This window comes from Oryctolagus cuniculus, chromosome 7 (assembly GCF_964237555.1).
Source record: "Oryctolagus cuniculus chromosome 7, mOryCun1.1, whole genome shotgun sequence".
Taxonomy (NCBI): domain Eukaryota; kingdom Metazoa; phylum Chordata; class Mammalia; order Lagomorpha; family Leporidae; genus Oryctolagus; species Oryctolagus cuniculus.
In genome coordinates, this window is record NC_091438.1 from 49,165,143 (window position 1) to 49,192,014 (window position 26,872).

The 26,872-nt window shown below is 48.5% G+C and overlaps 1 protein-coding gene and 1 long non-coding RNA gene across 2 annotated transcripts in view; both read left to right on the top strand.

The window, feature by feature from the left end:
• Positions 1-3,693, top strand: LOC127493566 (uncharacterized). The gene is made up of 3 exons (XR_007923884.2): positions 1-1,048; positions 2,513-2,601; positions 2,696-3,693. It is a non-coding gene; the product is annotated as an uncharacterized lncRNA (long non-coding RNA).
• A 9,428-nt stretch (positions 3,694-13,121) lies between these two features.
• Positions 13,122-26,872, top strand: part of PDZK1 (PDZ domain containing 1) — a 54,077-nt gene continuing 40,326 nt past the window's right edge. The window contains exon 1 of the mRNA XM_070076638.1: positions 13,122-13,208. The gene's annotated coding sequence lies outside the window, so the exon portion shown is untranslated. The remainder of the gene's footprint in view (positions 13,209-26,872) is intronic.

Here is a 26,872-nt window from a genome sequence, read left to right on the forward strand (position 1 = left end):
CATTGTAGTTTTGAAAAGAAAGCCATCTATTTTATCCAAATTTCTATTCATAGAATTGAGAAATCGCTGTAGGCTCTGTAACTTTCCTCTGCATCTGTAGCTGTTTCTCTCTTTATTTCTCATGTATTTGTTTTTTCTTTCCTTTTTTTCTCCATCACACTAGTTAATTATCTATTTTTTTGCTTGCTTTTCCTGAATAAACAGTTCTTGGTTCTCTCACTAAAGGTTCTACCATTTTCTGTTTTCTTACTTGCTGATTTCCAAATGTTATTTTACTAATTTCTTCCTGTTACTTTCTTAGTTTTTCATTTTCTAACTTCCTGAGTGAGATACTTTCTTTTTTTATTAGTTAATATAAAAAGCACTGAATTTTCATCTTTGCATTGCTGTAACTGATTCCCATAGTTTATGACAAATATGGCTTTTCATTTAGCATTATTTCCTAGACATTCACAATTTATCTTTTATTTCCTCCTTCAACCAAGACAGTGTTTTGCAGTTTTTGGGTGGTGGAGTCTCTTCTCTGGTTTCATTGCACCGCAGTTAAAGAATTCTACTGTATCTATTTATAGATTGGGGGAAAGGAGCAGAAGCAGAGCAAATTGCTTTATAGTAGCCTCCCTCCCACCCAATTTACATTCCACTTTCTCAGCCATGGACCAGAAATACTAAAGGAAGAATTCCAGAAATAAACAATTCTAGAGTCTTACATTGCGCACCATTCTGACGAGTGTGATAAACCTTTGTGACTTCCTGCTCTGTCCCCAGCCACGTCATGAATCACCCCTTTGTCCAGGGCAGATACACAGTATGGGTTACCTGCCCATTAGTCACTTAGTAGTCTTATTGGTTATCAGAGTGACTTTTGCAGTATTCTTTATGCTCAGGTAACCCTTATCTTACGGACAGTGGCCCAAAAGTACAAGAGTAGATGCTGGCTTTCAGATACACCACAGAGAAGCCCTGAAGTGCGCCCTCTAAGGGAAAAGGTCAAAGTTCTTGATGTGAAAAAGGAAGAAAATATATGCTCAGGTTGCTTAGACTTCCAGTAAGTTTTGTTGTTAATCTCTGCGTTTAATTCATAAATTAAACTTGACCGTAGTTGTGTTTGTATAGGAAACAACATACTCAATAGAGTATCCAGTTACAGGCACCCGCTGGGAGTTCGGGAACATACAAGGGACGGGGGACTGCTCGATGCTGTTCACCTCGGAGGGGTGTACTGTGATGGGAGTAGGTTTATTTATTAAATTTTTTACCATTTTAAATTGTTTGACTTGCAACAATGAAGCTATAATACTTTTACAATTTAAAAATTGATCACAGAATATATGGTGTCTGTGTGTGTACCTGTGTCTGCATTTATGTCTGTGTACACATCTGCGTGCACCTGCATGTATGTGTGCCCACAAGCACACCTGGAAGGAAATAAGACAAATTGTAGTGTTTACCTTGGGAATGGGAAAGGGAATTCCATTACGTGTTTTGTATACTATATTCATACATGTGTGTTTTTATAATAGCAACTTTAAGAAAACACCTGGTCAAACTCTAATGTGGGGCTGGCATTGTGGCATAAGCTGCTGCCTACAATGCCAGCATCCCATATGGCCACCAGTTCGAGTCCCTGCTGCTCCACTTCTGATCCAGCACCTGCTAATGTGCCTAGGAAAACAGCAGAGGATGGCCCAAGTGCTTGGGCCCCTTGCACGCATGTGCAAGACCAGGATGAGGCTTCTGGCTCCTGGCTTTGGCTTTGGCTTGGTCCAGCCTTGGCTGTTGCAGCCATTTGGAGAGTGAACCAATGGATGGAAGATCTCTCTCCCTCCCTGTAACTCTGCCTTTCAAATAAATAAAATAAATATTAAAAGGAAAAACAAATTATAATGTGAGGCCAAAATAAAAAATGTATCTGTGAGATTAATAAAAAGCAGAACAAAAATGCAGGACAATTAGCATAGGAGAAGAAATGAGAAGGCAATCAGAATTAAAGCATTCTCTTTTTTAAAAATATTTTATTTATTTATTTGAAAGGCAGAGTTACAGAGAGGCAGAGGCAGAAAGAGAGAGGTCTTCCATCTGCTGGTTCACTCCCCACAACAGCTGGAACTGGGCCGATTCAAAGCCAGGAGCTTCTTCCAGGTCTCCCACGCGGGTGCAGGGGCTCAAGTACTTGGTCCATCCTCTACTGCTTTCCCAGGCCATAGCAGAGAGCTGGATTGGAAGTGGAACAGCCAGGACTGGAACTGGTGCCCATATGGGATGCCAGCACTGCAGGTGGGGACTTTTACCCACTATGCCAGTGCGTCAGCCCCAGAATTAAAACATTCTGATATAGTTGCCTTAAAACTGAGGAGGCATTAAAAAGTTCCTAAGAGGTCTATGTGGGCATGATTAAATGAATTAATTTCTAGATCCTTAACTTCAATTTGGATCCCTTCCTGAAAGTGATTTGCATGAGATGGAGCTTCTGCGGGAGCCCCTGACTAAGTCTGCTCCCCACCTCCCCCAGCCAACCTGTCCTGCGTGTAACAGAGAGGAGCGGACCTCTCACACATCCTGACTCACCGTGGAGCTTATCTTAAGGTGTTAAACCTGCAGGTAACCAGCGGAACAATTTGAAATATGAGGCTTACTTGAGGGGGGAAAAATCCTTTCATAAACCAAGTGCCTTCTTATTCTTTGTGTCTAACAGATGCAAGAAACCACGAATGGAAGTGTTAGTTACCAGATCCACTGCTGTATCCCTCAGCGTCTGCTTGTACTGTGTTTCCCTTTGTACTGCGCCCTCCTGCCCCCCTCTACTGAGTTTCAGCAGACACAGGTCTGCCTAACCTCTGATTGGGATGGGGTGTACCTGTATGGCTAAGCTTTTCTCCATGCCAGTAAAGGAAAGTGATATGTGCCTGTCATCCATCTTGTTGGTTATAGATTGCAAAACAAAAAGCAAACAACCCCAAGTCCCCCAAGAACAACAAAAATCTGCCATGAATTCCTTCTCTCTCTGAATACATGCCCCTTTGCAATGTGGCTTTGCCACTCAGCTCAGTCTATTGAGTCTAGGCTTAGCTACATAACTTGGTTTAGCTCATGGGATGTTAGCTACTATGGTACTGCTTTGGGAACTTCGGGCTGGCGTGCTGGATCCCAGAGACAGTGACACAGCTTCCCCTACCGCTCATTCAAGCACCAGACATTGAGAGAGTCCATCTGCAACCAATCGGGCACCCAGCCCACCTGCAACTGACTACAGGTAAATGATCGAGACCAGGGCAGGTCGGTGGAAGGACCTGTTGACCCCGCCCAGATTGCCCAACACAGAATTCTGAACTAGCACATGACTTATTTAAAACAACAAGGTCTGGGTGGATGTTGTGCAGCAAAATGATTGGGTACTCGTCCCTTTTCTCCTTTCCATTTCCCGCAGTCTGGAGTTTAGTTAAGGTGCTAGGAAACTGGCTTCAGCCATTCAGCTGAGGGAGATACTGTAAGAAATGGGAAGGCAACACCATTAGGAGGAACCTCACTCCTGGGAAACCTCATGCAGCAAAATATCCTACGAGTCCCAGACAGCCCAGGGCTATTCCCTGAGAGAGAAACTAAGTTCTCTTTCCCCTCGCCTCTTTGTTATGGGAGCTTTGCCTGTACCTAACAAATAGGTCAGCTAAAAATAACCAAACTGATCATTAAATATATTTTTATGATAGGTCGCCATGTGATTTCTGCTGTGTGACACAGTTCGAAGAATGATAGTGCTACTGAAAATGTTGTTTTCTCTCATTCTCATCCACTTGACCATTATCAACACAAACATGTAAATATAAATTTACATGTAAATATAATGGATGCTGAAACCTTTTCAGCGAAAGTAATATTCGTCCACATATGGAACTAAATTTTTAAAAAGCCAGCCTATCACCTTAAGAGTGCATACCAGGTTAAAATATTATGCTCAATAATTGTTTACCAAAATAGACTGTTGGACAACCATGTATTAAAAAGAGGACATTTTAAAAATATTTGTACTTTAGCCGGCGCCGTGGCTCAATAGGCTAATCCTCCACCTTGCGGCGCCGGCACACCGGGTTCTAGTCCCGGTCGGGGCGCCGGATTCTGTCCCGGTTGCCCCTCTTCCAGGCCAGCTCTCTGCTATGGCCAGGGAGTGCAGTGGAGGATGGCCCAGGTGCTTGGGCCCTGCACCCCATGGGAGACCAGGAAAAGCACCTGGCTCCTGGCTCCTACCAGGATCAGCGCGGTGCGCCGGCTGCAGCGGCGGCCATTGGAGGGTGAACCAGCGGCAAAGGAAGACCTTTCTCTCTCTCTGTCTCTCTCTCACTGTCCACTCTGCCTGTCAAAAAAAAAAAAAAAAAAAAAATATTTGTACTTTGTGGTTCTAGGAAGTTTAAAAATCTCTAATTTCAGTTTACTGTTTTTATTGAACAAATGTATGTTGGGGTATTTTAGAAATACTCCATATCATAATACACCTATTTGTATGAGAGGTAAAATTAAAAAAGATAAGAAAAAAGAATTCAAATTCAAATATATTCACCAAATATATAAATCTAAACAGGCTAAACTTGCCAATGGAAAGACAGACTGCAGAGTGGGCATTTGGTGCTAAGGTTGAATTTCTGCTTGGGATGCCTGCAGCTCACAGTAGAGTGCTTGGTTCAAATCCTGGCTCCTCCACTTCCAGCCCAGCTTCCTGCTGATGCACAACCTGGGGGCTGGCAGGTGATGGCTCCAGTACTTGGAAGAGACCAGGAATGAGTTCCAGGCTCTTGGCTTTGGCTTAAAGCAGCCTCAGCTGTGCCAGCCATCTGAGGAGTGAGCCAGTGGATGGAAGATCTCTCTCCATTTTTCTCTCTGTCTTGGACTCTCTGCCTTTCAAATAAAAAGGAAAATAAATAAAAGACAATTGTAAGAACAAATTTCATGAAATCCATATATACATATATATATACACACACACATACAGACACATATTATTTGATATACTTAAAAGAGTATGGACATGGAAAGGTTAAAAAATAGAGGAATGGGAAAAGATGAGTTAAATATTAAGCAAAAAGAAATATTGCATACCTGTATTAATATCAGACAAAAAATAAAAAATCTTTTTAGAGGGGCCAGTGCCGTGGCTCACTTGGTTAATCCTCCGCCTATGGCGCCAGCATCCCATATAAGTGCCGGGTTCTAGTCCTGGTTGCTCCTCTTCCAGTCCAGCTCTCTGCTGTGGCCCGGGAAGGCAGTGGAGGATGGCCCAGGTGCTTGGGCCCTGCACCCGCATGGGAAACCAGGAAGAAGAACCTGGCTCCTGGCTTCAGATCGGTGCAGTGCGCCAGCTATAGCGGCCATTTGGGGGGTGAGCCAATGGAAGGAAGACCTTTCTTTTCTCTCTGTCTCTCTCTCTCACTGTCTAACTCTGCCTGTCAAATTAAAAAAAAAAAATCTTTTTAGAACTAGAAAGGATCACTAAGAAGTGATAGACGATTCAGTTAACAAAGAAAATATAATACTCATAATCTTGTATATGTTATGTAAAGTAACCTCAAACAATGTAAAGCAAAATTTGAAAAAACTATGGTAAGGAATGGAAACCACAGGAAAGTCCACAATAATAGCGTCTTTCTCAATTACTGACAAATCAAGTAGACACACATAGAAGGGAGAGGGCTTAAGTAACAATAAACAAGTTCATCTAACAAATATATGGAAGTCTCTCCACCGAACCATCCAAGAATATACATTCTTGAGGCCGGCGCTGTGGTGGGGTGGGTTAAAGCCCTGGCCTGAAGTGCCAGCATCCCATATGGGCACTGGTTCTAGTTCCAGCTGCTCCTCTTCCAGTCCAGCTCTCCACTATGGCCTGGGAAAGCAGTGGAAGATGGCCCAAGTCCTTAGGCCCCTGCACCCATGTGGGAAACCTGAAAGAAGCTCCTGGCTCCTGGCTTTGGCTCGGCCCAGCTCCAGCCGTTGCGGCCATCTGGGGAGTGAACCAGCAGATGGAAGGCCTCTCTATCTGTCTCTAGCTCTCTCTGTAACTCTGTCTTTCAATAAATACAATGAATCTTAAAAAATATATATATATAGGGGAGGGTTGCGGGTTGGAGGGACGTTATGGGGGGAAGTCATTGTAATCAATATTCTGTACTTTGGAAATTTATATTCATTAAATAAAAGTTAAAAAAATATATATATACATTCTTTTCAAATAAATGTGGAAACATTATGAAATAGATCAGTACTAGCCAATAAAGCAATCAGTATGATAAATACCATGTTCCCTGTCATAATGCAATTAGCTTAGATGTCAAAAACAAAAAGGATACATTTTTGAGAATCCTAGTTTCCGTAAGCTCGTCTTCTCTGCCTGTCACACTTTGTCAGTAGGCTGGTGCGGGAGAGGGGTCCATGGGTGGAGGGTGCTCTGGGTTATGTTCCGCTTCTTCAGTGCCCATATGTGCACTACGACACCATAGAAAACGAGAGCACATCATATACAAACCTAAAAAAAATCATGATAATTATTTTTGGAAGGATACGGAGAAGGAAAGTGAGTGGAAGTGTAGAACCATATCTTCATCTACTATAACAGAAAGTCAATAGATAATGTCTACACTCTGTTATTAGGAAGTGGCAATTTGAGCATATTTTTTAGGAATAAAACATCTCAAAGAGTTGGCAGAGACTGTCTGGAAAATAAACCCAGGAGAATAAAAGGACACAGCTACTATTCTTCATGAACTGTCAGCTACTATATTTTTTAAATAAACTTTTTTTTAAAGATTTATTAATTTATTTGAAAGGCAGAGTTACAGAGAGGCAGAAGCACATTAAAAAGAAAGTGGACCAGCCAGGACTTGAACTGGCACTCATTATAGAAATCTTTAGGGGCCGGCACTGTGGCATAGCAGGTAAAGCCACTGCCTGCATCCCATAAGGGCGCCAGTTCAAATCCCAGCTGCTCCACTTCCAATCCAGCTCTCTGCTATGGCCTGGGAAAGCAGTAGAAGATGGCCGGAGTCCTTGGGCCCCTGCACCTGAGTGGGAAGACACAGAGGAAGCCCCTGGCTCCTGGTTTTGGATCGGCGCGGCTCCGGCCAGTTGTGGTCAACTGGGGAGTGAACCAGTGGATGGAAGACCTCTCTCTCTCTCCTCACTGTGTGTAACTCTGACTTTCAAATAAATAAATAAATCTTAAAAAAGAAAGAAAGAGAGAGAGAGAGAGAGAGATGGGGGCCGGTGCCATGGCTCACTTTGTTAATCCTCCACCTGCAGCGCCGGCATCCCATGTGGGCATCAGTTCTAGACCCGGTTGCCCCTCCTCCAGTCCAGCTCTCTGCTGTGGCCTGGGAAAGCAGTGGAGGATGGCCCAAGTCCTTGGGCCCCTGCATCCACGTGGGAAACCAGGAAGAAGCACAGGTCCCTAGCTCCTGGCTTCAGTTTGGTGCAGCTCCGCATAGCTCTGGAGGTTGCGGCCATTTGGGGAGTGAACCAATGGAAGGAAGACCTTTGTCTCTCCCTCTCACTGTCTGTAACTCTACCTGTCAAATAAATAAATAAAATCTTAAAAGAAAGAAAATTGCATAACCATTCAAAAAAAGAGAGAGAAAAAAAATGTGATTAACAATTATAACCTTAATCAGTAGAGGGATTACATGGAAAGCATTAAAAGTGCTGAGCTGTAGGGCGGTCACTTCAGGGAAGGAGAGGAGTAAGGGTATACAGTGTCTACTTCTGTGTATTATATGCTTACTGCATACTGTGCTGCAGTGTATAGCCTTCCGGGCTACCCAGTGGAAGCAGTCCCACCTCTCTCCTTATGCGCTAAGAGAAGGCAGAGCCCTGATTTTTGTGTGGGAACCCGAGGGGCCATCTTCTCCCTACCCTCTGGAAGTTGGGCTTGGGCTAGTTAGGTGTCCCTGGGGTGCTTTGGTCCTGAGGGCATGCTGAAACATGAGGTGACAGGGACAATCCCGCTGTGGGATTCCTTCATACTCCAGTGTCTGCTCGCTGCCCCGGCCTCTTCACTATGCTGTGGCCAAACCAAGGTACCGTTCACCCCAGACCGCAGCTGTTTTATGGCTGCAGGTTGCCGCCCACATCACTGACTCGGGGATGCCTGCATTCCTTTTGCCCAGATAAACTCTGTCATCCCTTAAATTTCAGCTCTCTGTCCTATTAGGGGGCAAAACCACAATGAAATCAAAGAACTAGTTGAATCCAGGGATGAAGAAGGAAAGTGAAAATTCAGAATAGAAAGGAAACATAATCATAGATATAAGTGGAACCAAAAATTATGAGACGTTTTTGAATTAGTCTGTGTTAAAAACTTAGAAAAGCTAGTTGAAATAAATAGTTTTCTATGGGAATACCAGTGAACAAAAAAAAAAAAAAAAAAAAAGAGAGAGAGAGAGAATGAGACAGACAGACACTAGTGTGTAATAGGCTAAGCTTCCACTTGCAGTGCCGGCATCCCATATGGGTGCTGGCTCGTGTCCTGGCTGCTCTACTTCTGATCCAGCTCTCTGCTATGGCCTGGGAAAGCAGTGGAAGATGGCCCAAGTCCTAGGGCGCACACATGGGAGACCCAAAAGAAGCTCCTGGCTGTAGCCATTGCAGTCATTTGGGGTGTGAACCAGTGGATGAAAGACCTCTTTCTCTGTCCCTCTCTCTGTCTGTAACTCTACCTCTCAAATAAATAAATCTTAAAAAAAGAGAGAGGGAGGCCGGCGCCACGGCTCAATAGGCTAATCCTCCACCTTGCGGTGCCGGCACACTGGGTTCTAGTCCTGGTCGGGGCACTGGATTCTGTCCTGGTTGCCCCTCTTCCAGGCCAGCTCTCTGCTGTGGCCTGGGAGTGCAGTGGAGGATGACCCAAGTGCTTGGGCCCTGCACCTGCATGGGAGACCAGAGAAGCACCTGGCTCCTGGCTTCGGATCAGTGGGATGCGCCGGCCGCAGTGCACCGGCCGCGGCGGCCATTGGAGGGTGAACCAACGACAAAAGGAAGACCTTTTTCTCTGTCTCTCTCACTGTCCACTCTGCCTGTCAAAAAAAAAAAAAAAAAAAAAAAAAAAAAAAAAAAAAAAAGCTCTTGGTTGATTTGATATTAGGGAATCAATGAATAGTAATTAATATACTAATAGCTTGAAGAAGGAAGTCAATATTCTGAAAAAAACTTACAGTCATCTGCACTACAATCCTAAGTAAAATGGTAATGAATGAATACTGCTCAACAAAACAGAGAAATATGTATCTATAAAGAATTCCAGCATCATATTTAATGGTAAAATATAGTATCTTTGCTAATATTAGGAGAAAAACAAAGATGCTTCCTGTTATCTCTATTATTTTACATTGTTCTGGAAGTATTAACCATTTTATTTATTTAGAGATATATTTATTTATTTGAAAGTCAGAGTTAGAGAGACTGAGTGAGCGAGAGATCTTCCACCGACTGCTTCACTCCCCAGATGGCTGCAAAGGCCAGGCTGAAGCCGGGAGCCAGGAATCTCTTCCAGGCCTCCCACATGGGTAGCAAGGGCTCAAGCACTTGGGCTATCTTCCACTGCTTTCCCAGACATGTTAGCAGGGAGCTGGATCGGAAGTGGGACAGCCGAGACTCATAGGGCATTGCAGGCAGCAGATTAACTGGCTATCGCACAATGCTGGCCCCTAGAGACTACTTTTAGATAAGAAAGAAAAGTAGAGGGTGTGAACACTAGAAATCTTGAGACACAGTTACTCTCATTTGTATATGATATGACTTCCACCTGGAAAGCCCAAGAGATTTAACAACTATTAGAAATAGTACAGAGTGTAGTATCCAAATAGGCAGCTGACGAGGAAATGCAATGAAAAGTTGTTCAGTCTCACAAGTAGTTAGGGAAGTGCAAATTAAACAAAAATTCAGAATTTCAGAAGCACCTCTATTAGATGAACAAAATTTAAAAGGTTGAAAAACCTAATTCTGGTAGGGATGAGGAAATAGGTAAAATCATTCCTCTAGGTAGAGATATACAACTGTTATGAATGCTTTGGAGAAATAAACACATTACAGATTAAAATTTTAAATGTACAAGTCCTGTACCTTTGGCTCTATCTTACAATGATAAAAGCATGAATGTGCTAAAATCCATATACACCAGCGCCGCGGCTCACTAGGCTAATCCTCCACCTAGCGGCGCCGGCACACCGGGTTCTAGTCCCGGTCGGGGCGCCGGATTCTGTCCCGGTTGCCCCTCTTCCAGGCCAGCTCTCTGCTGTGGCCCGGGAGTGCAGTGGAGGATGGCCCAAGTGCTTGGGCCCTGCACCCCATGGGAGACCAGGAGAAGTACCTGGCTCCTGCCATCGGATCAGCGCGGTGTGCCGGCCGCAGCGCGCTGGCAGCGGCGGCCATTGGAGGGTGAACCAATGGCAAAGGAAGACCTTTCTCTCTGTCTCTCTCTCTCTCTCACTGTCCACTCTGCCTGTCAAAAAAAAAAAAATCCATATACAAGGAATTTTCAGTACAACATTGTTTATGATACAATTGTTTAGGAGCAGGTAAGAGAATGGTTGAATAAATTATGATATATCCCTGGAACAGAATATTATGTCATTACAATGTGTATAAAATTACAAGTAAAACTTAATAAGTGTTCACTTAAAAAGTGACTACATAAGTTATTAACCTCCTTAACCTCCTTAGACAAAAGTACAAGTCAGAAAATATGATAGAAGAAAAAAACCCATTCATAATAGCAACAAAAAATGCTCCCATAAAATGCCCAGGAAAAATGTGCCAAGATTTCTAATAGGACCTTTAGGATAAAAAGTCAAAGTAATATTAAATAAAGTAATATCAAAAGAAAATTAAGAGAGACAATTGTTAGCTTTCCGTGCATTTATCTGTAAGTTTATACAATTCTAACAAGAACTCCCAGCAGCAGCCAAGTGAGATGGCCTGATTTAGCCTGTTTTCTGTTGCTTTAATACAATACCTGAAATTGGATAGTACAAAGAAGAGGGGTTCAGTGAACCCCCAGACTGGGCAGCCTCATCTGTTGGGCCTCTGATGAGGGCGCCTTGGCCACGTCATAGCATGGCAGCCACTTGCAGAAGGGAGTGCGGGCTGTGGGAGCTGGGGCCCACTTTATGTTGACCCACTGTCCTGAGAATTACTTTACACTGTGAGATTAGCATTAATCTCTTCTTCTCCTTTTTAAAGGAAGACGTATTTATTTGAAAGAGTAAGAAAGAGAGAGGGAGAGAAAGACCCTCCATCTGCTGGTTCACCCCCAAGACGGCCACAACAGTCGGGGCTGGGCCAGGCTGAAGCCAGGAGCCAGGAGCTCCGTTCCAACTCACGCACATTCCCAGGCGCATTAGCCAGGAGCAGGACGGGAAGCGGAGCAGCCAGGACTTGAACCGGGCTCCGACATGGTATGGCCCCTGAAACCTGCTGCGCCAGCACCTCCAGGCCCCAGCACTGATCTAGTCCAAGGATGACCCAGGGACCTTATTTCTCTTGTGCTAGCCTCCGGTCCTTTAAGGTGCCACCACCTCTTAATACTGCTACACTGGGGACCAAGGCTCCAACAAAACAACCCTTGGGGGACAAACCACAGCAGGCCCCAGTGCCTTCCCTAGCTGGACCTCTTGCCCTGTCTCCCATGTTGTCACACCTGCAGGTGCACCACATCTCTGAGGAAACGTCCTAGTAACTCCTGCAACCAAGCATGGATGTCGAGTAGCACGTTTTGTGGCTAGCTACAAAGCACCCTTTGATTTGAAGAGAAGGATAAAGGATTGCCAGGATTCACTCAGCCCAGGGTCATGGTTAAAAAGCACTGATCTAGGCCCAGACTGCTTATGTCCAAATGCTGGGCCTAAAAACAGTTATGGGACCTGGGTGAGTTTCTCGGGCTCCTGGGCCAGGTACAATGCCCAGCGCTTAATAGGCGGACACATTTGGCCAGTGCTTTGTGAGCACCCATGGCAGGTTAGGCATGGCAGGGCAGAGGGAGATCACTAGAACAGTCTTCAGCTGCTGTCATGGACAGATACAGTCTCTAGAGTCGGAACAGCAGCCTTGACACCAGGTACCCCTGGGCAGATGTAGTGCCCTCTCCAAAAACGAGTTTGCTGATCTATAAAATGGTGATAGTGTTGTCCTCCTGGGATGATTGTGGGGGTTACGAGAGGTCACCTAGGTAACAGAGTGGCACACAGCCAGAGCTCAAAAACAAAATAAAGTTAGCCATGATTATTATTATTATTATTATTATTTAGAATTTATTATTTGAAAGGTGGAGTTACAAATAGTGAGAGGAAGAGACAGAGAGAGAGGTCTTCCATCCACTGGTTCACTCCCCAAATGGCTGCAGTGGCTGGTGCTGGGCAGATCCGAAGCCAGGAACCAGGAGCTTCTTCTGGGTCTCCCACAAGGGTGCAGGGGCCCAAGCACTAGGACCATCTTCTACTGCTTTCCTAGACCATATCAGAGAACTGCTCCAAGAGGAGCAGCCGAGACTCGAACCGGCGCCCATATGGGATGGAGGCATTACAGGCCGGAGATTAACCTACTGCGTCGGCCCAGCCTGATGATTTATAGGGGTTCTTCACATTGAAAGGAATATACAAGGTCCCAGGTACATCCACATACACGACTGTGTTTAGTTCTTAGAAAGCACTGAGCTGTTATTTAATTTATCCTGTGTACTAAGCATACAGAGGCTAGGAGAGATCTTGTGACTTCACAAAAATCACACTTGCTCCGCGCAGGAGCTAGGATGCTAAGCCAGGTTAGGAGAGTCTTGATCTTGGAGTCTGGTGTCTGTCCTCGCCCAGAGCTGCCACCCAGGAGAGCTGTAGTAGCAGCAATCAGGTCAGAAGCATAATCCTCAGGACTAGGAGAGGGGAAATTCTGAATGAGGCGTGCGGGAACGGGATTCGGTGGGTGACGCAAGGCGGGGAGTGGGGCATTTGGCTTCCAGGACTGGCTTGGCACCGGGAAGGCGCTGAGAAGGTCATGTCCCTTCTCTGGGCGAGCTTCCTGAGGGCTTGGTGCAGCGGGATGGGGGTGGGGGTGACGCGGGGTAGGGACTGCTTCCAAGAGCGCACGCGGGAGCCGGCTCGGCTCGCAGGCTCGGATGCGGCGAGACACTCAGCGGCGTGGCCCGGCCTCGCGGTACCTAAGGCCGAGGGAGAGCGGAGCGTGTAAGCCGTCGTGGGCCCTTCTTCGGGGCTGGGGGCAGCCGGGGGCAATGGGGCCAGGGTGCGCTTCCAAGAAGTGACCTTGGCGCCCCGCAGCGGTAGCACGCCTCGGTAGTGCGGGCCGGGCCCCGCGGCTTCTGCACTCTGACCGCTAGAGGGCGCTGCCTTCCAGCCGCAGCCGACGCGACCTTGCACCTGCGCCCGCGCGGGTCAGCGGCCAGGAGCGCGGGGAGGGGGTGTGTGTGAGCAAGGTGGGTCCCGGGGATGCAGCCAGAGGGAACTGGCTTTCTGAAGTGGGGCGGGGAGGGGGCCAAGGAGTCTGGGAACTTGCTGAGCTCCCTGCGTCCTAGAAGGTGGCGATGCCTGGAGCGGGAAGGAGGGTGCCGATCAACTTGGCATCCTCACCCCTGAGTCTTCCTTGGGGCCCCTGAACTGCTTTGGATGAGGGAGAGAGGGGTTGAAGGGGCTATGGGCTCTCAGAACCGTGAGGCAGCTGGGCAGGAGATTGCAGAGGACAGCACACTGCCCCCTCCCCCAGCCCTTTGCGTACTGGTCCTGGAGTCTTCACGTGATCTAGGACGGGTTACTTTACCAGGCTCAGCTTGTGTTTGAAGCTCCCTGGCAGGACTTCCGAGGTGGTTAAAAGTTAGAGGTTTGCCCAAGGTTTTGTGCAGAGTGTGGACTGTCTGATGCGACAAGATAGTGAGAAAGCAGCTTATTCCCCCTGGAACCAAAGCCTGGATCTAGCCTCTCAGAGGAGCCGGGGGTCAGCTTTGAGTTCCACGGACACCTCCCGGAGTCCGCATCTCATTTGCAGCTGTGAAGGGACTTCCCACCCTGCCACCCTCCATAACCCAAGTAGAACCAGGCTTGTGAGCAAACAGAGCTTCTGCCCTGACCCCTCTCAACACAGCAGAGTGGGGCTTCTTGGCTGGGGTCCCTCTGGTGGTCTGTTGAAGTCCGTGGAGCCCCCCTCTCAGAATAACATTTGAAAATTCATGAAATAAAATACAGAGGATAACAAAGAAAGCAAATCGTCTTAAGACGTTAGAAGCACGAGTGACCCAGGAGATCCATGCTTCTTAAGACCCAGTGCTGGCCCAGTTACTCCAGTAATTTCATAGGAGTCATGAGCATGAATGATGCTTGGCGAACTCGGCATGAACTCTAATGAGATTGGAAAATACCTGCGATTTCTATCAACGGCAAATTCTACTGTGATTTATTGCCTACATTCATAATAGAAGCAACTGCTACCTTTCACGTAGAGACAGGTGAAAATACAGATGTATTTTTCCTCCCAAACTCACAGAGCCCAGGAATGAATGTATTTATGGTTAAGGATGAATGAATGAGTCATTCTCAGTTAAGAACTGCTGCGGTCCAGGCTCCACGGGTGGCACAGGGCGGGGGTGGGGGAGAGGGAATGAGGCAACCATGCCTCCTGATTCTTCGGAGGAGGTCTTTGGAACTTGAGGGAAATTATCTCTAAGCCGTTTTTTTTTCCCCCAGCCCAGAATGTCTGGGTTTACTCTGCTACACACACTCCAGTGGCTGGGAGCCTGCCTTGCTGTATCTATCCCCAGGGCACACAATCTTAGGTCCCCCTCAGGGCCACCTCCAAGCTCCACGGAGCCTTGAGGGTGGGACTGTCCCAGCCCAGGTCTGGAGGGTTGATCTGGTAGAGGGTTGATCTGAATCTTGGAATCTTGGTAACTTTCCCCCCTGGAGTTCTTTCTCCTTCATCTCCTCTGTAGTAACAAAAAGATGACCCCTTGACATTCACCTGCCCCTCCCCAGCGCCTAGCAGAACAAAGTGCCTGGAGGAGTGGGAAGACTCCTCCACGCGCTCCCTCAGCCGCTCACCATTCAAGGAACCTCAGGATGGGCCAGAGAGTCCACAAAGAACATGGCACCGGCCACCCTCACAGGCAGCCCTGGTCCCCCCGGACTCCGGAGGGCAGGGAACTTTCCCCTTCAAGAAGCAGCTTTCCCGGGGACCTCCCTGAAGCCACCCCGCGGCTCCGACCCCGGGTCCCCGCCAGGCCTCTTTACCTCGGAACAGAAGTCTTCTTCCCTCTCTCCGCCTCCGGGCTCAGGCTGAAGGAGCTCTCAGCCCTCAAATTACTCTTTGGTCTTTTAAGCCCCATCTCCCCACTTCCGTCATCGCTGGCCTTCATCACTGTCACCGCCAGTCTTTGAAAACCACAGACCGGGTTTTAGCAGTCAGGGGTCTTCCTGCCTCTCTTTCCCCCACCCCCACTGAGGACTCACCTCCTCTCTCCCCTCCACCTCAGCCTCCAGTTCCTCCCCTCCTCCTCCATCCCCCCTCCTTTTTATTATTTTTAAGATTTATTTTTATTTATTTGAAAGAGTTACAGAGAGAAACAGAAAGACAGCAAGGTCTTCCACCCGCTTGTTCACTCCCCCATAGCCAGGAGCTTCATTTGGGTCTCCCATGTGGGTGCAGGGGCCCAAGCACTTAGGCCATCTTCCACTGCTTTCCCAGGTACATTATCAGGGAGTTGGATCAGAAATGGAGCAGCTGGGACTCGACCCTGCGCCCATATAGCAAGCAGGTGGAGGCTCAACCTGTTGTGCCACAGTGCCGGCCCCTCTTTTTTATTTTTGCATTAGAAATAGACTAAGATCCCGAGAGGGCTGAGAAAAAACACCCTTGAAATTATCTTCTGTACCTTGAGGCGTGGAGCTTGGTCACTTGATTCCCAACAGGTGAGAACTGAGAGTAGACGCGCTGGGGACTAGAAGCTCTAAGTACAGGAGGTGCCAGGGAGCCGTGGAGGAGGCTGGAGTGAGGGAGAGCAGGGGAGATGTGGAGCGAAAGGGTAGCCAAAGCAGTCCCCAACAAGAGGTTGGGAGGGTGACTGACCTCACTTCCGCAGCTCCCTCTGTTCTGCCCCCTGCCTGGGAGTCGCTGCCGGCTGGGGGAGCTGCAGTGCTCACTGCTGCGCTCCCGGGCTGGGCACTCAGGGCGCTAGGGCCCTGGTCTGAAGCTTTTCTAGGCTCTTAAGCCCTGCAAGGCTGGCCCAGGGCCTGAGCCAGAGGGGACGCAGCAAGAGTCCCATGGTTCAGGAGCAAACAGCGCCAGGACTAAGCGGGAGCTCAGGGGTGCTGTGAGCAGTGGGCCGGGGAGATCTTGCGTGAGTAATCCCGCATCAGGCTCACCCTTGTGTTGCTGTGATGTGAGTGCCAGGTGGCCCTACTGGCTGCTTGGTCAAGTGCCCAGGGGTTTGAGGTCCTCCCAGTGAGAGCTGCTGAAGCCATCACACAGCAGGTGATCTCCCGTCAGCACGGTTCGCTCTCCTGCCAGGCCTCGGGGGATGGGGACTCTTATTGGGATGGGGGTTTCTCACCACCACCGTGGTCCCGGGACCAGGGTGCCTGCCCCTACTTAACTGCATTAAAGAAAGCCTGGTTTCTGGGGTCCCAAGATCTTTCTCTGCTGTTTCTGTGACAGTGGAAAAGCAGGAGCTGTGTTTGCTAAAATGGAGACTTGTTCCGGCCAGCCTTGGTGGGTGCCTGGCAGGCCGGCTGTGAGGACACTCAGCATTCCATCAGCCAGGGGCTGTAAAACCATGACCCTTCGAACGTCAAGAGGTCAAGAGCGTTGAAGAGAACCAGGGCTGCGGCAGTGGTTGGGCTGGGCCGAGCGCGTGCAGACATGCGCACTTCTGCTGGTTAGTGCCTGCACCCTGTCGTTCTGCAGCCTTCAGAGGTGGAAATTGATTCACTGCGGGCTTTCGGTTCACCAGCCCTGCGGTGCCCTTCCCTCCCGCGGAGAGCTGAACATAGCTTTCTTCCCATGCTGTGTGGGATGGCGCCTCGCTGAGTGGCGGTGTGTGCTCGTGGCCTTGAGAACAGTGAGCCCGCACCTGCACGAGACGAGGCAGGAGACACCTAGTGTTGTGCGTGCCCCGTAAGCGAGAGAAACCCCAGGAAGGAGGCAAAGAGGGGAGAATGCCTGTGGGCCACACTGTTGGGCACTGCATGGCAAAATGAGATTTGAATTAAGCTTTGAAAGAAAGTCCAGGGTTTTTTCAGGTATAGAAAGAAGAGGAGCCAGCATGGTGGAACAACGACTTAGCACAGCTTGTTTGGAAACCAGCGAAGCAACTGAGGTATAGTTAGAATCCAGCCCCTACAGCTGGTCACCCACAGGCCCCCACGTATTTATTTTGAGGGCTTTTAAGTATCCAAGGTACCTGAATTTCAGCAACACAATTTAGCAAATAATACATTGTTTCCAAGATGCTACAGTGGATGCTAAACCCCGTTTTTGTCTTACTGCTGTAGAATTGTGGGCTTCAGAATGGGGAGCGGCTGTAGCTATCACCCAGTCCAGTCCCTGCAGTGTGCAGAATCTTCTGTGCTCCTCAACCTTGAGTGTACTGATCAGAATCACCCAGAGGGCTCGTTAAAATGCAGGCAGTGGGGCCCAGGCCAGCTATGAGCTCCTAACAGGTTCCAGGTGCTGCCACCGCCACTGCCGCTCTGCTACTCCCTGCAAATTGCCCCTGTAACACCTCTGGCGTCATCTGCCTGCATAGTCCTGAGTGGAACACTCCCGGTTATTTAACAATTCATCGCCCATGTTGTCTTCAGAGCCGCCTCCTTTGTCTTCCAAGCGATGCTCCCAGTTCTGCTGAGGGCTCCACAAGGAACACGTCTGCGGACGGCAGTTCCATCATGGCCACGGGAGCCCACCGCCTGGGCTCCAGTCTGGATCCCACCACTCCCATGTGGCTGTGGGCAAGTCACTCCACGTTTCTGAATTTTTCCCATCTGCAGAACGGGAATAATCATAGCACTTCCATCATCGGACTGGTATTGCGGTTAAACGAAGAACATAAAACACTGAGCCTGGTGCTTGGCACTTGGTAAGTCCTCAGCAGATGTCGCTGGTATCATCAGCTGGGTTTCCTTTCCTACTTGGAAGTCACTAGAGAAAGTTAATCATTCTCCCCAACATTTCTCCTTTCAGGGCACATAGCCCCAGCTCCTTCCACGTGTCCTTGTCACGAACACAGTCCAGGTCATCAAGTTCTTTACCAGGTGTGTGGCTCAGACATGCCACCTGCCCAAGCTCAGAATCAAAGATCACTTTAGCAGTTTTTTTTAAAAAAAAAGATGAATGACAGAGAGAGAGAGGGAGGGAGAGAGAGCCATCTTCCATCTGCTGATTCACTCCCCAGATGATCACCAAGCCGGGACCCTGGGTTTCCTATGTGGACAGCACAGCCCCAGTACTTGGACCATCATCCTCTGCCTCCCAGGTGCAGCAGCAGGGAGCTGGATCTGAAGCTGAGCAGCTGGCACTTGAACCAGGGCTCAGATATTTTATGCCAGTTTCACAAGCTACAAGGCCACCCCTAGACCACTGTTTAAGATCTTATTTATTTGAGAGTTAGAGTTATAGACAGAAAGAGGGAGAGACAGAGTGGTCTTCCATCTGTTGATTCTGCTGATTCACTCCCCAAATGGCAGCAATGGCTGGACAGACCTGAGCCCACCCGAATTCAGGAGTCAGGAGCTTTTTCCGGGTCTCCCATGCAGGTGCAGGGGCCCAAGCACTTGGGCCATCTTCTACTGCTTTCCCAGGCCACAGCAGAGAGCTGGATTGGAAGTGGTGTAGCCACAGTGGCCATATGGGATGCAAAGGCTTAGCCCACTATGCCACAGCACCAACCCCAACCACTTTAGCTTTTTGTGACTGATTTCCATGGTTAACTCATCCGTATTGGACTTTCAGGCCCTGAAGCAGCCAGAGCCTGTGCCTGCATGCAGAGAGTAAATACTACACCAACTGTTCGGCCACGTTTCCCCATGCGGCTGCCTGGGCTGCACCCACCCAAGGCTCCTCGTGTGTGTGACTCTGTGGGCTGCGAGAGCACCTCTGACGCTTGGCATGGTTTGGGGTTCCTGTTTGCTTTGTGATGGCCCTGGGGCTAGGTCAGCAGGGCTGAGAGGTGCATTGAAGCCCCCGCTAGCTCCAGGAGCCCAGAGGGAGGCCCAGCTTCTCCCCTGGAGAATGGCGACCTGACACCCGGGCACAGCCAGCAGCTTTCTGGAAGGAAACCAAGGCTCCAGGCCAGAGGGCACTGGGAACAAAGCTGCCTAGGCATTTCAGCCCCTCCCCCACCCTGCCCCCAGTGCTGTCACTGCTGGCCTTCAGCCCCGAGTCCTCCCAGTGTCATGTGAGAAGGGAGTCAGGACTCTTTTATGGTGGAGACAGACGGTGGTTGTGAGGGTTTGGGTTCTGGGCGTCGGGGCATGCCCTGGGAAGAACATCTCTCTTCCTCGATTCTGCTGTCCAGTCCTGGCTGGAATTTAGTCCTCAAGCTCTTTTTTAATAAAAGGACAAGAAAACCCGGTTGAGCTACTGAGGTGTTCCTCCCTGGCCACAGAGGATGCGGCCTCTGGTTGCAGCCAGGCCTCCTGCACAAGGCAGGTCCGGCCCGTGGGGCCAGTGTGGCAGCAGCAACACTGCCACCTGCTCCGCAAATGGATTTCCGTGGAGCAACCTGAGATTCCCCAGGACATAGCAGCCTCATGGCAGACATGGCTGCAGCAATGGCTGGGGCCCGCCTCGCCCACCACTGCGAGGCCACCTGCTGCTGTGTGAAGTAACAAGGAGAATGTGGAGCAGGGTTGGGGGAGGGCGTGTATCCTGGGGCGGCAAGTTACGCTGCTGCCTGGGACGCCCATGTCCCGTATCACAGTGCCTGCTTCCAGTCCCGCTCTTCTTGCTTCTGGTTCCGCTTCCTGCTAATGCCCATCCTGGGAGGCAGCAGGTGATGGGTCAAGTACTTGGGTCCCTGCCGCCCACATGGGAGACTCGGATGGAATCCCAGGCTCCTGGCTTTGGCCTGGCCCAGCTTTGGCTGTTGTGGGCATTTGGGAAGTAAAGAAGTAGATGGAACATCTCTCTCTCTCTCTCTCTCTCTCTCTCTCTCCTTTTCAAATAAATACAAAGAAATACAAAGAGAATGCTCCTCTCCCCAGCTGAGCTCCCTCCTGGACACCAAGGTAGCAGCAGAAGACCCCCTCCCATAGAGCTGCACCTGGTGAATCCCCCACTGGGCTTCTCTCTCCCCGACTCTCCCCGGCTCTGTCTTTGGCCGAAGGAGTTGGGAAAATTGTCCTCCTACACTTTGTGACATCTGTGTTTCTTAGCCTTCCCAGAGATTCCAAAAAAGACGCAGGCCTTTCTATGCCTGATTCTTTGATGCAGGGATGTCCTGAGTTCCATGAGTTGCCTTCCTGGGTGTTTCCAGTCTGATCCAGGGGAAAGAAGCAGACCATGCTGAGCACAGGACCCACTGCTGAGACCACACTCCACCCGGAGGCAAGTCAGCAGCGACCATACTCATCCTGTGACTCGAAAGTAGGGGAAGAGGGCAAGCATTGTCTCTTTGCTGGTGGGTTAGAATTCCAGGCAGTGCGGGGCCAGTGCTGTGGCTCAATGGGTAAAGTCATTGCTTGCGGTGCCAGCATCCCATATAGGCACTGGTTCAAGTCCTGGCTGCTCCACTTCCAATCCAGCTCCCTGCTAATGTGCCTGGGAAAGCAATAGAGTATGGCCCAAATGCTTGGGACCCTGCACCCAAGTGGGAGACCTGGAAGAAGCTCCTGGCTCCTGGCTTCAGCCTGGCCCAGCCACAATTGTTGTGGCCATTTGGAGAGTGAACTAGCAGATAGTAGATCTCTTTCTTTCTCTCTCTCTATCTCTCTCTGTAACTCTGCCTTTCAAATAAATAAAATAACTCTTAAAAAAATGAATTCTAAGCAGTGGGGAAACACTGTGGGCACAGCTAGAAAGTCAGCAGGCGGGGCCGGCGCCGTGGCTCACTTGGTTAATCCTCTGCCTGCGGCGCATCCCATATGGGTGCTGGGTTCTAGTCCTGGTTGCTCCTCTCCCAGTCCAGCTCTCTGCTGTGGCCCAGGAGGGCATTGGAGGATGGTTCAAGTGCTTGGGCCCCTGCTCCCACGTGGGAGACCAGGAAGAAGCACTTGGCTCCTGGTTTCGGATTGGCGCAACGGCCATTTGGGAAGCGAGCCAATGGAAGGAAAACCTGTCTCTCTCTCTCACTGTCTATAACTCTACCTGTCAAAACAAAACAAACAAAAGTCAGCAGGCACTGGGGCCACTCTCATAGCACGGAGCGGTGCTTTGAGGCAGGGCGGCTTTTCAAGCAGGCCACAGGTGGGCGTTTGGTCAGGATGCCCACACCCCATACTGAGTGTCTGGCTTCATCCCTGCTCCAGTTCCTGATTCCAGCTAATGCAGACCCTGGGCTGCAGAAGGTTATAGTTCAAGTAGTTGGGTTGCTGCCACCCACCTGGGAGACCTGGATTGAGTTTCCTGCTCCTGGTTTTGGCCCAGCCCAGCCCTGGGTGTTGTAGCCATTTGGGGAGTGAGCCAGTGAATGGGAGCACACTGTCTCTCTCACTTTCTCCTCTCCCTGCTCCCCGCCCCCAGCCATCTCTTTCTTATTCATCTCTCTATCTCTGTCTTTATCTCTTTCCCTGTCTCTCGGCCTCCAAACCAATCAGTTAATCAGTCAGTCAGGACTTGGGCCACTGGGCTGCTCCTGGTTCCTGATTCTCTCACTGGCCTTTTACCTCTGCAGGGAATCACCCCTGGTGTCCCAGTGCAGGGTGGGGCAGGCCGAGGCGGTGGCCTCGAGATGCCTGGTGCTTTCCTTGCAATTCTCCTGCTCCCTAGCCTGTCCCTCTGGGGGACCTTGAGAAGCCCCCAGATTCAAACTTCCCCAGGGCCACTGATTGTTCCTGTAGCTCTCAGAAGCGGCAAGTGGAGTCCCGGTAATCCACACTCCAAGAGTTCCCAGACCTGGGGACGTGCAGGAACCTGGCAGATTCTTTCTCTGCTCCTCAGTTTTTCTTTTTCTTTTTTTTCCCCCCAAGATTTTATTTATTTATTTGAGAGGCAAAGCCACAGATAGAGAGAAGGAGAGACAGAGAGAGAGGTCTTCTATCTGCTGATTCACTCCCTAAATGGCAGGAACAGCCGGAGTTGGGCCAATCCAAAGCCAGGAGCCAGGAGCCTCCTCCTGGTCTCCCACATGGGTGCAGGGATGGGTGGGGGGAGCAGGGGCGGAGAAAGTGAGAGAGCCAGCATGCTCCCATTCATTGGCTCACTCCCCAAAGCACCTGGACCATCCTGCACTGCCCTTCTAGGCCATAAACAGAGAGCTGGGTTGGAGGAGGAGCAGCTGGGACACGAACTGGCACCCACTACACCACATGCTGGCACCACATTCCTCAGTTTTTCTTCTGGTAGGAAAGAGTTATGCATTCTGACTCCTTAGCTGAGAACAGAGAGAGAGAGAGAGAGAGAGAGAGACTATATAAACATCCTTTGCAGCCAACTTGCTTGTGTTAATAATTCACAGCTCCCCAGGGGTCCTCCCTGTCCTGGACCCCTGAGTTCCACTCAACAGTCATGTGGGGCTACCATGTGTGTCCCTCCTCCCACACATCTCCTTGCCCTGCTGTAAAACATTTATCTCAGTCCTGCATCTGGACCCTGGACTAATACATTCCTCCAGAGGAATGCAGACTTCCCTGGCCGCTTCTCCGGGTGGTGGATGAGGCTGGAGTCACACAGGGCGGAGGAAAGGCTGACTGTCATAAACATTGACTCTGGACAGGGACAGAGAACCACTGGAGCTTGAAAAGCTGGGCCCAGAGTAAGTTAATGAGCGACTAACAGGCAAGGTAGGACCGGGGCTATCGTACCTGAAGTAGGAGTAAGAATTTGTGGAGTTCAGGGATGGTCTCTTCCGAGCCAGGCAGATAGGTAGAGCAGAAAGAGTGCTGGCCAAAGAAGCAAAAGTACAGAGTTCAGCCATGGCTCTGCCGTGAACTTGGGATAACCTTGGCTAAGCTACTTCCCCTTTGTGGTCTTTGCTTCACAGTCAAAGGATTGGGGTGGTCTAACTCAATAGCAACAAAAGCAAGCTGATTTTTAACATGAGGAAAGGATACACATTTCTTCACAGAGGATATCAGTGACCAGTAAGTCCATGAAAAGCTGTTCAACATCATAAATTTTCAGGGAAATACAAATCGAAACCATGATGAGGTGTCATCTCATACCCATAACCAGATGCTGACAAAAACTCAACAAACCAGAAAACAGGGGTTCACAAGGAAGTGGAGAAATAGGAACATTTTTGCATTGCTGGTAGGAACATAAAATGGTGGAGCCACTGTGGATAACAGTACGTAGTTCCTTACAAAACTAAATATATGAAGGGGCAGACATTTGGCACAGTGGGTTAAGCTGCCCCTTGGGACGCCCATATCCCATATCAGAGTGCTGGTTCAAGTCCTGGCTACACTGCTTCCAATCCAGCTTCCTGCTAATGTGCCTGGGAAGCCCTGGATGATGGCCCAAGTGCTTGAGTCTTTGCCGCACTCATGGGAGATGCAGATGGAGTTCTGAGCTCCTGCCTTTGGCCTGGGCTAGCCCCTGCTATTCCAGGCAAAAAGTGAGTGAACCAGAGGATGGAAGATCTTTCTCTCTGTCTGTCTCTCCTTCTCTGTTATTCTGCCTTTAAAATAGATAAATGAATCTTAAAAAAATATATATTATCCAGCAATTCTCCTTCTAGGCATACACAAAAAATTGAAAGCAGAGAGTTGAACCCGTTTGCCCATTTATACATCTGTGTTCATGGCAATGTTATGTACAATAGCCAAAAAGGTGGAAGAAGGTGGTGGAATTGGGATGCTCTTTGGGATGCCTGCATTCCATGTCAGCGTGCCTGGGTTTGAGTCCTGCTCCACCTCTGATCCACTTTCTTGTGAATATGACAAGAAGTCAGGGTCTGGGGGAGGGAAGAGTGGGAAGTCAGTGTTGAATGGGTTCCGAGTTTCATTTTTTGCAGGAGGGAAAAGTTCTGGAGCTGGACAATGATGATGGCCGCCCAACCATATGACAACACTGAATGCCACTGAAGTGTGCATTTGAAAGTGGTTGAAGTGGTACATTTTATGTTATCTATATGTTGCCATAATTAAAAAAGTCAGAGGCTCTGGAGTGCCGTGGGTAGGTTACTAGAATGCCAAGATACGGATCCCTTCCACTGTTGAATGGACCAGGCAGAGCCAAGCACAGCTGAAACCCTCAGGGAGGTCACTCCCACCATACACATATTATAATGCTGAAAATGTCTACTTTCTTAGCCTCCTTGTCAAGCATAACATATACAGAGAAAAGTGCTTAGAAAGAAAATGCATAGCTCAATAATTAATCATAAACACTGAGAAACCAGGAATTAGAATCTTACTAGTATCCCAAAAGGGTCGCCTTCTAGGCAGGCATCCCCCCAAGTCCTGCTATGCATTTGGACATTGTACAAATGGAATCCTACAATGAAGACAAATGAACTACAAATATTCATGGCAACACAGGTAAATTTCGCAACCATCTAACTGAATGAAACAAACCAGACATACACATACATGACATTTTATTAAAAAAAAAGAAAAAAAAACAATCAGCGGTGGGTGTTTGGCACAGTGGTTTAGTTTCTGTTTGGGCTACTCACATCCCCTATAGGAACGCTTGAGTTTGAGTCTTGGTTCCGCTTCCAATTCCAGCTTCCTGCCAATGCGCACAATGGAAAGCAGCAGATGATGACTCAAAGTAGTTGTGTCCCTGCCACCCATGTGGGAGACCGGGATTGAATTCTAGGACCCTGGCTTCAGGCTGATGTAGCCCTGACTGCTGCAGGCATTTGGAGATTGAACCAACAGATGGAAAATCTTACTCTGTCTGTTTCTCTAGGCCTTTCAAAAATCCTTAGCATTTACTTTTATTCTTTGTCATAAGTCAACTATTAATATATGTATGGGTCTGTTTGGGAGCTTTCTGATCTATTCCATTGGTTCATTGTCTTGTGCCAATATCATGATGTAATAATTACTGTCTTGTCCAGTACAGCAACTCCTTCTTTCTTATTTTTCAAACTAGCCTGTCAAGTTTTACCAAAAAGCAAAGTAAACAAATCCTGTGGAAATTCGATTGAGAATACTTTGATCTGTAGATCAGTTTGGAGAGAATTGATATCTTTACAGTCTTGAAGTTTTCAATCCCTGAATGTGTACGATCTTCACTTAGGTTTCTTTGTAGATGTTTTCCAGTTTTCTACAGGTATGCCAAAATATTGATCCCTTCAACCTTCGGTGAACGAGTCTGGACAGCATCGGGTAGTTGGCCCTAACCAAGTCACTCCACCTTTGAAAAACTGCCTCTGCTTAACCTACTGACCTGTACAATTCTGATCAATTTCTATGTGTGATGTGATGGGAAGAGTATTGGAAGCGTTGAGAAGTCTTTATAGTTTTCCATTTTTGACCAGTTGCACGAAACTTGATGTTGTAAGAATGCTGTCCACGCTGCCCTCAAACATTCTAAACTCCTGAGTTGCCCACTGTGTACTCCTAGCTCATTTGTTTTCATGAGTCTGAACAATGTGTGCCCATAAATTAAGAGAGCTTATTCTTGGCAAAAAAAAAAAAAAAAAGAAAGAAAGAAAGAAAGAAAGAAAGAAAGAAAGAAAGAAAGAAAGAAAGAAAAGAAATTATAATAATGTTATTACATACTGGGCCATTACCAGGCCTGGACCGACCCTCTACCAATGTCTTCCTACTTAAGTCTCTGAGCAGTTTTCTGAGGTGGTCAGTATTATCTATGTTTTGCAGGGGAAATGCTGGATCTTTGTATATTTTTTCCCCCTGAGAAGGGAGAGTGAGAGAGAGATCAATCCAATGCTCTAGTTTACACCCAAAATTCTTGTGTGTGTGTGTGTGTGTGTGTGTTTAAGAGGAGGAGGAGGAGAAAGAGAGAGAGCCACAGAGAGGAAGAGAGACAGTGATCCCATCCACTGGTTCATGCCCAGCAAGCCAGGAGGAGCAAGGCACTCAGTCCAGGCCTCCCACGTGGTAGGCAGGGATCCAATTACTTGAGCTATCACTGCTGCCTCCCTGGGTCTGCATTAGCAGGAAGCTGGGCTGGGCTTCCCGCTATTGAGCCCAAGGACTGCATTGTTGGGTGCTGCAGGGATCTTTACCAACATCTTAACCACTAGGCTAAATGGCTGCCTCCCCAAAGCTGGGTCTTTGGAAAGCAGCATAACGATTAAGTGGTAGAACCATTTCTGGCAGACTAGGTAATCTGAAAATGCTCCCTCTGTAAAGTTCATAGGAATACTGGGTAAAATACATCAATTTTTTTTTCATATGGCTATTTGAGCTTAGAAGAAAGGAAAAGAAATCTCTAAGCCCAGAAATGAAGAGAAAGGTGAAACCGGTAACCAAGCAATTTATTTTCATCAGGTTACTTGGGAACAGGAGATCGGACCTAGGAACTAAGAACCTGCATAGAGCTGAGGCCCTCCAAGTCTGTTCTCAGCGAGAGTGTGGGCTGAAGACAAGTCCTGTGGGCAAAGAGAGTCATTCATTCAATAACATCTTTCAGAAAGTTACTCTAGGCCAGGCTTATCTTCCAGGCACTCCGGACACAATGGAAAAAATACAAATCCTTGCCCTGGGGGAATTTGCATTCTGGTAGGGGAGAGACAGAAAATAATCAATAAACACCATATGAGGATGCTAAA